The sequence below is a fragment of the Platalea leucorodia genome (genome assembly GCF_965183815.1).
Source record: "Platalea leucorodia genome assembly, chromosome: 14".
NCBI lineage: Eukaryota > Metazoa > Chordata > Aves > Pelecaniformes > Threskiornithidae > Platalea > Platalea leucorodia.
In genome coordinates this window covers 14,008,554-14,020,836 of record NC_138836.1, presented here as the reverse complement: position 1 = coordinate 14,020,836, position 12,283 = coordinate 14,008,554, and positions in this window count along the sequence as shown.

The following is a 12,283-nucleotide window of genomic DNA, read 5'->3' as shown; positions in this document are numbered from 1 at the left end:
GCCTTTAAGTCATGGTAGACTTCAGAATACTGTAGTTTGAAATTCTAAAAGCAAGTGAATTTCCAGCTTGGCTTTCATCAAATTCTTATTAGTTCTTTCATGTCCTTTCCTGTTGACCTAGGATCCCAGAGGGACTTGCCTCCCATAAAGATTCAGCAATGTCACCAGCTCTTCAATAGAAGTAAGTCACTCCAAGGCCTACTTCCTTTCTATCTGTTGTGACAAGCAGCATACTCTCACCATGCCTACCCACAACACATCCATCTGTGAGCACCTCCTATGAGATTATGTCAGATACCAATATTCTTTGGTCCTTTTAGATATTGCACATGAGAAGGGTTTAATGTTTAATACTAAATTTACTTGTTTGAAGATATTTGATGTTACATGGGCTTTTGATTTAGCAGAGTGATACAGCAGTGTGATGAAATCACAATGCAGACACAATACAGAGATTGCAACATAGAGCTGAGTCACAAACCAAATGCGATTCCTGTTACCCATCTTTATGTACTCATCATCACTGCGTGTCCCCAGTTCCTGGGAAAGAATACCCTTCCTATGCTGCTGAGTTGTTTCCCCACAATGGCCATCAGGGTATGACAGAAATGGAAAAGAGCCTGGCTGAGCTGCTGAACTGATGGGCCAGTGGAGGTAGTTCACATGGGGATGCTGTGAGAGTCTGTAGGTTTCCTCTGCCCTTTCCTGAAATGCTGTTCTGCCTCAGGCACTCTTCAGCATCACCCACTCGCACAGCTTTTCTGTGAGACTTTGCCAGATTTTAGGCTTGCACATTTGCCTATTTTCCCAAGGCTTACTGGGTCTTTAATGAGGAAACAAGTTTACGTCAGAACACAACTTGTAGTTGGGTTTGAACAAGCTGATGACAGTGGTAAATAGTGAGCAGTCTACTCAACTCTGATCTTTCCTCACAAGCTTTCTGAAAGAGTGGTTAGTTAGATGCTGTACTATGAGATATAACTCAGAATTTTCATTATTCCCTTCTCCCAACAGTATATTTCCTTCAATCCTATTGCAGGCACGTGAGTGCCTTACCAGAGTGTAGTACTTGGGAGCCTACACAAGCAGCAGAGTTTATTTTTTGAGGGCATCATATTAGAATAGGTGATGTAATGGCCCCCAAAGAGTGTAGATCCTTGATACAAACTCAGGCTTTGTCTATATTATTAAACTAAAAAGGTGGCACAAGCCATTCTTTGACCTAGAGGACAACCACCTTAGTTTTGCTTTGTCTCTGACATTAAAGGAACCAAAGATACGCTATAGGTCCCGCCTTGGTGTGCCAGAGATACTTGTGTGGGCAGCCCTACATACAGATCATTCCTGGCTCAGTTACACTGTTGTTGTCTGAACTGTAGTGGCAGAAGGCTCAGGGCAAGAAGATGAATGTGTAAGCATTATGTCCAGTGTTTCTGTTTCTTTGTGATACAGAGATACATGAAAAGTTATGGCGATGGGAACAATCTCAATACAGAGTGTCTTTTTTAGTCTTTCAAGCATTGCAAGCCCAGGCCTTGGAAGATAGTGTTGTCAGCTCTCTGTACATGGTATAAAGAAGACAAACCAGGCCCTACTGCCCTAGGAAGTCAGAGCACAATTGTAAGTCACCAGTATGATCCCCAATATGATCAGGAGTTTGAAATAGTTCTGGTATTGCATTTGATGCTGCCTGTGCTCAGCCTGCCTGCCCATGCACACAGAGGGGCATCCTCCCTCCCAGGGACCAGAGCCTGCCCTGGCTCTGGAGCAGCAGCACCTGGGCTCCAGGCTCTCATTGCATGGACTCTTTGCCAGGTGCTGACTCCCAGGGGGACCTACCTGCCTTGCTGCTGCATGTCAGCTGGTTGTGACAGGCATGTCAGGACATGGCAGTTGCTCTGGGTCAGCCCAAAGGCCAGCCCAGAGCAGAGTCTCCCTGGTAGTGGATGAGAGCCCCGCTGGTGTCTGAGGCTGACAAAGTATGGGAATTATGGGAACAGACATATGCACTGAGGCTTTCCCTGAACACTGCCCCATTCCCTAGGTGCTCCTGGCTCAGGCATATGCCAATCCTGATGCGTTTGTTATGTGTGGGGTCAGGAGTCTGCAGCTGGTTCTCCTCCCATGGATTTGTGTGGCAGCTTTTTGAACAAATGGAAACATTCAGCAGCCACTCTGTGGGTGGTGAGGAACTGTGCAGATTAACTATGAGAGGTTTGAAGAATCCCATCCTTCTGTCTTTGGCCACTTGCTAATTTCACTTGATGCCCCTACTTCTTGTGCAAGGAAATTCAGTCGTCCATCCACTCCCTCTTGTTGTCCTCTCTTAATCTTACAGACTTTATCTTACATCTGCTGGCTGTCTCCTCTCCAGCTTGAAGGGTCCAAGACTGACTGGGCATTTTCAAGTGCTGAAGGACATTTCAGATGCCTGTGCCAGATGACACTGAATGCTCTTCCCAGTGGGAGGGACCCTTGAGGGGTGCTTGAAAATATCTCTCATTCTGATTCATCTTTGTGTTGAAGAGATGAGAAAGTTGTCTGTCTCTCCAGTGTACATAAAGTGCATGATGTTGTCAAAATGAACTCACCTATACTGGGGGAACCCAGAGGAGCCTGATTTGGTATGAAAATGTCTTGGCTCAGCAATTGCAATACAAACACAGCTCTGAGGATCCCAGCTGAAGTGCCTATTTTTATGGTTATTGATATCAGTGCTCCCAGGGGTCAGGTTTCAGAAGAAAGAATCTAATTTTTCGCTGACATTGTAAAAGTTGAGGGGGAGGTTAGAGGTCTCTGGGGAGTAAGTGAAGCATTTGGTTCCACCAGCTGCACAGGGAATATGATCTGGGCCAAACATAAGAACTTGGGGATTTATACATTTGTTTTAGATGTTAGAAGTTCATTTAAAGTGATGGTTCTCCTTACAGCCATACTCACATATGCCTGTCCTACACCATTTATGGTATTCTAACGTTTCTCCTCTGGATTGGCCTTGCTGTTGCTGTGCAGAGTCTGAAGCCTTCCTGGGAGGGAATCTCTGAATGAATGTGTAGATGGACTAGTTTTTCCTTAGAGAACTATGGACACTGTTGACCATGCCCACATTCACCTTTTTTTTTCTGTTTCATCATCCCAGTTCTCACATAAGTATATGAAACAACATTCATAGCTGGCTCTGGTAAGAAAGGAGGTTCCTGGGTGCCAGACAGTAAACATTTTCCTCTACTTATGTGATAAAATTGCTCCACAGAGAGAGATTTCTGCACTGCTGCTTTTGCACTGGGAGGTGGACTCATTTCCTTCTTTGGCAGCAGAAGTGTGGCTGCAGAAGAAGAGTCCTTATATGCTATTGGAGTAACAATTACCTGTTTTCTGTGTAATACAACAGGAGGGAGGCCTCCTATGTAGCATTAGATTTCCACAGGGAACCAGAATCATGAGAAGTGTCTGCAGTAGCATCTCTGTCCTCCAAGTCTTCAATATCAGGGGTCTTAAGAGGCACTAACCCAGAAAAATTATGGGGGAAAGTTTTATCCCCTGTATCTGAAAGTTATCATGGAAGATTTCACTTAACAACCTACTTCATGCTCAAATGAGTTCTGTCCTCCTTCGGTTCAGCCAGGAATGCTACATCAGTGCCAGAGAAATCAGCATGTGCTCAGTGGTCACAGAAGTATTGCAGAAAGATGAGTTGTGTTATCAGGAACTTGACAATGTACCACAGGGACTGGAGAAGACTGGGCTGTTGTTGACAGTGGCTTGCATTTAGCTCAGGGGAAGGTGCTAGGCTTCCATCAGTTCACTCTTGCCAAAGCAGCAGTTCCCTCATGTCCTCAGCTGAGATGTCCATGCAGCGGTCCTGCCAGCAGCAAAGGGCTTGTTAACATGCCCAGGAAAAAAAACCACACATGCAATGGCTACTTGGATTGTTCAGGAACAGCCAGTGGCATGGCATCTACTAAACAGTGGATTATCTGCATAACAAGGAAGTTTGGCACCTAAGAGTTTGGCTTCCACGTTATGCAAAGCATTCGGGCTGCTTCCAGCACAGGCCAAGCATGCAATGCAGTAGGAAGGAGGCATGCATAAAGCAAGTAGTTCAGAGCCAGGACAGGGTCCAGACTGGATGCTGATACTAGCAGAGCTTTGTCTTCTCAGAAAGGAGAAGGGAAAGGAAGGGTTTGACCTTAAGACTCTGAGGAGAAAATGCTGGAAAGGTGTTTCTTGAATTGTGACTGTCAAATTGCAGATCACAAAAAAGAGCCCTTTTTAGGCTATATACAGATGTGCAAGAAAGCGTGTGTATGTGTGAGAGTGTGTGTGTCTCTGTGGCAGTGTACAGGGGATCCCACGCACACCTGCGTTTTCTATTGCCTTGAGCCAAATGCTGTGCCATCTCTCCTGCTGGGAAATGTCCCAAATGAACAAGGCTGGTTGACCTATGGCAAAAGGCTTTTACCAATAGTTGTCTGAGGGCATACTGGGCTAGACACTTTGATCACAAACATGCCATTTTGGTCAGTTCGTCTCTTCTTTATTTGCTTTCCATCAAGCTTCCTTCTTGTCAGTGCTGAGCAAGTAACACATGTGGCTAATACAGAAAAGAGATAGTGAGGTTTGTGCCTTCCCAGCCAGGTCACCCAGAGGAACTCTCCAAATACGCTTGTCATTCATTTGTTATGTCAGACACTGCCAGAATATTTTGAGCAGCAAAAGCCCCTGCAGCCCTGCCAACTGAAGGGGGTCAGCTGGCAGGCTGGCTCTCTGGTAGGAAAACACTCCTTTCCCCATCTCACAATGCTCAATACTTGACTGTTTTCCACTCTAATAACAGTTTCTCTGCTGCCTTTGTTCCAGAGGTGTTTCTTGTCAGGGAACAGGGATGAATCTGGCAGTGTGACAGAGGCAAGACTGCCATGGTTCCAAGCCCAGGTCCAACCAAGTAGTGAGGCTGAGCATGCACATGGAGCACACATATGCAACACATATGTACATTTATGCACAGCTGGCCACACAGATCAGCACCGGTGAACACACTCAGCACTCGCACAGTACAAACAGTACAAACGGCCTCATCCTGTTCCCCTCTGACAGTTCAGGATGAAGGTCTGGTGGTGGCAATATAGATACACATATGTACAATGTGAACCTGCCAGTACCTGGGCATAGACACTCAGTGTGCCCAGTAGCTGTCCCTGGATCCCAGTCTCCCCAGGCCACATGATGTGTCCCTCATGGCTTGTAAGAAAGCAGCTTTGGAAATCCTTCCTGAAGAGGGACTGGACAAGTGTTAGATGTCTGAAGGAATGGGAGGACTTTCCCTCTTTCCTTCAGGTAACCTGTGTTTGACTGCCTACTACCACTGTACAAAGCAATGTTTTGCTGCTTTGTTTACAGATGTTATTTTTAGGATGTGATTCAATGTTTTCTCTTACAGTTCTGTTAATAACCACTGCTTTTTTTTTTTTTTTTTCTTGTGCAAAATACTGGCTTTGAGTTACACCTTGTTGAAACCTGCAGAAACCTGCAGCCTGTCATTTTTCCAGAAATGTTTTGTATGTCTAAGCCCCAGCGGCTCCAGTTCTCTGATGACCGTATTTTTTTTTGCAGTTGTCACCAGATCTGTCATTGTTCTGGGAATGCCTTTCTAGAATGAAGATAGGCATGCTGTTGCTTAACTCTACCGCATGATGGGTCAGTTGTTGTCATTCATGTGGATAAAACACTTCCATGTTGTTCAGTAAGGGCTAGATGACTGGATCATGCAAAGGAGTAAATGAACTGGGGTTGAATATTCTTTCCCTTGTGATGGACTTCGCTTCAGTGTGTACATTCCTGATGGAGGTCCGTCCCAGTCCTGCCATTTTGAGACAACGTTGGTGTATGATGCATCTGTCTTGTGCCTGATCGCAAAAGTACTATGATATTACTCATTTCCTCAGTTCAGAAAAGGAATCAGACCACCTGGACCCTGCTCCATTCACATATCTGTGAGTTAGAAATCACAGCCTTTGGCCATGCCTTTATGGGTGTCCCATGGGATTTTCTTTCCCCGGTCTTTTGTGATAATGTTGTCTGGTTGCAGGAATTGTGTAGCCAGATTGTGTTGTCGCTGTATTGTGCCCAACAAATTTTTCCTTGGTGTCAGAAGGTCATTTGGCACTGCAAGCCTATGCTGCTCTTCAACCCAGAGGTTGTACTGACTTATCTTTAATTCTGCCTGCTTTAATTTCATAGAAAGTCTAATTCTCTATTCTTGTTTTGTTTATATGCTTTCTGTTTTAATTCCTTTCTTAAGGTGCAGTTCATTTTGATTTTTTACTGTACCCCACACTTCTCAGTATGGACTCTGTCCTTTTTTCTTTTTTTTTTTTTTCCCCTTTCTTTCTAGGCTACTTATACCTACATCTTTTCTGAGGTTGTTCTGCTGGGAACCCATTCCTGCCAATCTTTTCCATGTGTTTGTCAGGATAGAAATCCCTGATAATGTAACATTGATTTGAAGATATTTGAGGCTGATCCACACTCAAGACTGCTTAATTCTGATAATGGTTGTGAGGTGCTTTGGTAGAAATATTGGTTAAGCGATATTGCTCAAGCTTCTGCCCTCCTATGTAGAGAAACGCAGCTATTTCTGGTACTGCACATGAACTAATTAAAGGAAATGACAAAGTTGGAAATAACTTTGCCAAAAAGAGGGTGTCTACCTCTCATAGCCTTTTCTGCTTTGAACTTTCTTCACAGCTGAACTGCCTACATTGAATCCTATTGTCCCAAGCAAATGGAAGGATCTTAGGCCTGGGATGAAAGTAACAGTGAGGACAAATCTTTCTCATCTAAATAGAGGGATGATGAGCTACCATCAATGGACAATTCTGTTTTCCTTGATAAACTTTTTTAATTTTTTAAATCTAAACAGGCATAGCTCTGCACTGGAGTGGATCTGGCCTCAACCAGCGAGGTGGCAGTAACCTTATGTTGCTTCCACTATAGTTTTTCCAGCAGAGACATACTTCCAGAAGGCACTCACTGGCAATGACCTTCTTCCATGCCCTGCACTGCTCTGATTTGTATGCCTGCCTTAGTGGCAGAAAGGTGAGAGAAGTAAAGGCTTCTTGAAAGCTAATGGGCCAGTACTGAAGAGTAGGCAAGCCACAAGGCCAGCTTGTATGGATTTAGAGGCTTACTAGTGAGTCAAAGAAGTGCAATTTTGTCTTCACCACATCTAAAGGCACTTTCACAATGATCCTCCAGCCAATATTACACCGCACTGTGAACTGTTGTATTTGCTGTTCTATATTTGAGGTTCCTGTGATGAGATCATGGTGAGATCCCCCCACCCAAATACAGGTGCCTGTCAGTACCTGCAGTGATAGAGGAGCAAGGCAGTCTTAGTACTGCTTCAGTGTGAGCATTGAGGCACCCAGCATTGATGCAGACGCCTTTCTACACACACTCACTGGCTTGTAAGGCATGACTTTATTCTACAAAAGCTGTGCTGATACTTATGCAGTGTATTTTCTTTCTTTTCTAGCAGTATCTGTTGATATAGAAGTCACATGAGTTTGGATGCATTCTCAGATTCACTCCCAATTCCCTCTAAAGTCCGATGTTACGTTTGCCATTTCCATTTCTCTGGCATTGATTTAAGCACAGGTTATATGCCCCAGAAAAGAATTCAGTTTCTTCAGATTTTAATTCATTTAGCAATATTGAGTGAGTACCATCTATTCCTGGTGCATTGTTACTCTTCTATTTAATCTAAAACCTCTTGTATAAAAAAGTGGGAATATCCCAATTGCTCTGTAGTGAAAAATCAACTTTTCTGCAGAGGTCTTATTTTCTTCTGTGCTCTTTTTACAGCCTGATCATCTGTTGGCTTTTTACATGCTCCTGAAATCTTCACTGCAACCAAAAAACTCAAAGCAACTCCCATGGGGTTTCTGGTAATCTAGAGCTAGCTCCAGAAGCTGCTTTCATTTAAAAATAATTTTTCTCTTAATCACATTGATAAAAATTATTCTTGGTGCAGCACCTTTGCTATCACGGCACAGTAGATGTCTCTGCATGATCAACATAAGAACCAATATGTCTTCAGACAACCATTGCCAACCTTACTCACAGAAGTAATTTTACTCCCCTACTATGAACAATATTTTTTTCTTCTTTGCACTTAACTGTACCAGACATGAATCTTGTCAGATAAAAGAATAAACTGTGATTCAGAAAGAACTAAAACTATCAAGACCTCCAGAAAAAACCACAAACAAAGTGGCCAGGTCTTATAAATCTGTGGGTTATTCAGTACAATACTTTATTTGAGAAACATTCCTGATGGGATTTTCAGCTTGCAAGTGCTGTTGTCGGCCACACTCTCAGTATAAGCAGGGCATACTGGAGGGATCAGTGCACCCTGTGGACCCCTGATGAACCATCTGACAGGGAATGCCCAGCCTCTGCTGCAGCAGCATTTCTGCTGCCCACTGTGTAAAATGAGATCTCTCAGGAATGTTAGCGACAAAGAAACAGAATTGCTGAAACACTGATTGTTCAGAGCAAGGCTTCTCATCCCAGCACTTCCCAACACTAAGATGCAGCTGGGCACTGGACTCTGGACGTGGTAGGCCACACTTTCCTTTTAAAACTTCTCTTTCTCCCATTGACTAATGAAATGCATGTTTTTAATATTCCCTGCAGGAAGTGTCTAGTCCAAAGTGGTGGTGGTGTGCTATGTAGTTAAAAAAAAAATCCCATAATGAGCATGAGATAAGACTAGAGGTATTAATTTATTTTTTAGGAACACAGATTGATGAACAGAACTACCAGAAGCTTAAAAATATTCAGGGGAAGACATATGGAGTGGGTACAGGGCAATTTTGGCCCTTCATGACATTGGCCATGGCAAAGGTAAGCTAGCATTTCTGGGGCTAGAAGTTACTTGTGAAGACTGCCCTGTCCCATGCTCCAAGGCATGGAGGGACTGTGAAGATACTTCTGTTTCCTAATTGTACTCTCTTGACTCCGCTCCAAGGTTAATTTTTGCAATGCATTTGTGGTATAGCTTAATGGTATAGAGAAGTCTGCCATGTAAGTATGTACAATGTTTCACACTTATAATGTCGTTCAGAAGAGAGAGCAGGAAGAGAGCAACTGGGACTCCAAAGATAGCTCAGCACCACTTAACTGTGGAGAAAAAGGTAAAAATAATACCTGGGCAGGTGCTGAATGAATGTCAAAGTTGCACAGTTACTTAGGCTCCTCCTATCTTTCCAGCAAGCATCAATGGAAAAGAACTGGAGAGTGGGTCCTGGATGAGGATGTGACATTAAGAATGCCCTTTCCATCACTCACCAAAGCAGCTGAGGAGCTCCTGTTACAGAACAGGTGAGTGGAGTGAGAAGGCTGGGTGGTGTCTGGGTAGAACAGGCAAAAAGAGGGACAACAGGTGGTAGAAGGAGTTGAAGAAGGAGAAGGATTTGGAGTAAAGGGAAATCAGGGTTACTAGGATAGTGCAAGCTTGAGAAAGTGACTACTCCCCCAGAAAAGGTCTGAGAACATGTTGATCAGCTGCAATCACTGACGGATAACAGCGATGCCATAATGTCAGCCAATTAATATGGTTTTCATGCCTTGCTTTTGAATGCTGTGAATGGAAGGAACATGCATATCATCCTTTGTCTGACCTGTGGCTGTACTCTTCATAGGTACTGTTACAAATTACTTATGAGCCAAACATGAATTTGAACACCCAGAGCATCTCCTGACAACAGAGTAAGGTGCATGCAGCAACATACAGAACTATTGCGAGTTATCTTGTATTATCTTTTTCATGCCCATTTCCCCCTCATTTCTATGAGGGTTCATCCACAATCTCAAATCACCCCCAGGAAAAACAGATTTTCTCCGTGTTCATCCTAAGTGTTTCAGTGGGTCCGTATTGCAAAGTGGAGGCATGGACATAGTCCATCCTTCATTAAGGCCAGATTTTTGGCTATGCAAGGCAGGTGTCTTTCAGGATGGGACAAACATTAAAAGTGTTTTGGAATACTGTGATTTCACATACCAAGAGAGGAGGAAATTCTGAACATTTCCAAGAGCACTTAAGGATGGGAAAACTTCCTATCTAGCTTAAATTCTAATACTGTCTTCACTCACTAGTGTGTCTGCCATGAAGATCATCACATTTAGGCTCTCTGTATCTAAAAGCATTACCAGCTTGCAAAGTGCTAGTATGTCATGCAATGCCCAATGTGTAAACCCACTCTCTCAGCTCTCCCAGGAGCGTCCCACACTCTACCCGCCCTCCCAGTCCCGACCAGTACCTCTGCTTTCCCAAGGTGCACCTCCCGTCAGTGTTTTCAGCCATTTCTCTTGGCATCATCACTCACAAGGACTTGGGGTGTGAGGAGGCACCAGACAGCCTCTCTGCCTGCCCCTCCGGCAGTGCCAGGACAAAGCAGACATTCAGAAAACAGATCTGTTGTCCTGAGGCACTTTTATCCAGAGAGACAGGCATTAAGGTACTAAGGCAATGGGCATGAGATGGGTGGGTGGACAGTGTGGATCCCCCTTCTGGAGTGTAGGTAAAGGTGTTACAGTCACTCCCAAGCGAGTTCCCTACATCCTTGTGTTCTTCTTATCACACGTCTGGCCACTGAGGCCACTGTTCTGCAGCTAGGAACAGCAGCTACCTGCACCATGACCCAACTACTTGAAGAGGGCTGATGTAACCAGCAAAGGCTCTCAGAGATGATCAAAAGCAGCAGAGTTGAAGTCCAAGGTCAGGTACTAACAGCAAGATGACGTTAATTTGATTGTTCTCTTCCTTCCTGCCTTCCACTCCCTTTCTCACTTTTTGCTCTTTCTCCATTTCTTCACTCAATCTCTCTCACCCCCGTGCCCTTCTCCACCTCTCCCTCCTCTCCTTCTCTCTTGCTTTCTCTCTTTCACGCTCTATCCCTCTCCTTTTCTGTCACTGGGAGGAATGCACTTTTTGGTCAAGGCAATGTTTCTGTGGCCTGAGCGCATAGCCAGTAAGTACTTTAGAGAACTGGAAAGCTGAATCTGGCATTGTTAGCAAGAAGTCTCCGTCAGGAAATTCTTTCTGCAGGTCATAAATCCTTTCTCCATGTCTTCGTGCCTCTTATAAGGCTGATGCTTTTGTGCTTAGGAGACACACCACACTCTTTCATGCCCAAGCTGTTTAAGTCAGAGAACTCCATAGTCCGCATGCAGCAGCAACTCTAGTGGAGCTCATCAGATGCATCTATTTTAAACCTTCTCTTAGAGATGTTCCTTTATGCCTATTATGGACCCATGTTTTTCCCAAGATCAGTTACCTTTGCATCAGCACTTGTCAGGTCACAAGCAGTCTGACTCCAGAAATAGTGTGTCAATGCAAAATGACTCCTGTCCTCCATCTAAGGCAGCAAATCACAAAGTGAGGAGAAATTAGTTTTTCTTACCCCTCCCATTAATATTCCACTCTGATTCCAAGGAGTCTCTGATCATGCTTTCTGGGATGGCTAGTGGCAAGGCCAGGTCAGCCCAGTGCAATGTGTGGGACTTGCTCCACTTCCCACACATGCGATTTGGAGTAGATAATTGGACCAAGATGTTGTCATTTAAGGAACCTGCAACATTACCTTTCATCAGCTGGGCATTTAGGAACAAATCCTCAAGCCATAATTTCTTACAGGTGAGAGAAGAGCCCTAACATTTTCAAGTGCGTCATGATTCTTCCACAGTCAGGCCAGGTTGCTCATTTTGGGTGGTCATCGTGATATTGTCCAAGGGGAACAGGGATTTGAGGCATCACAATATGGTCCCCAAAGTTGTTGTGGTATTTGCTAGTCAGTCAGCAGGTTTAAAAAGGTACCCATGGAGCTAGAAATACTTCTCCCTGCTTTTACTGAGCCACAGTTGCAATACGCTGACTTTGGAATTAAGCTTTTGCGTTTGGTATCATGTGTTTGTTTGTTTGTTTGTTTAAAGAAATACATGCTTTAGTACAAAGAAAATCCTTTTGCTTCCTTTCAAGGTGTGGAAACAAAGGTTTTATCTGGAAAGAAAGAATCCCAGCTATTTCTTGGGAGCATGCTGTGGGAAGGGAGAGAGGAGAGGAGTGGTTTCCCTTCTTTGGGGCCCAGCTATCGCTGGCATTGATGCAGATTTCACAGCTTCACGCATAAAGATGCTGTTTCTCAAGAGCATCACTTACACAAGAGTCAACACAGGGTGTCATCTTTTCCTTAATTATATTTAGCTGCTGCCTAGCAAA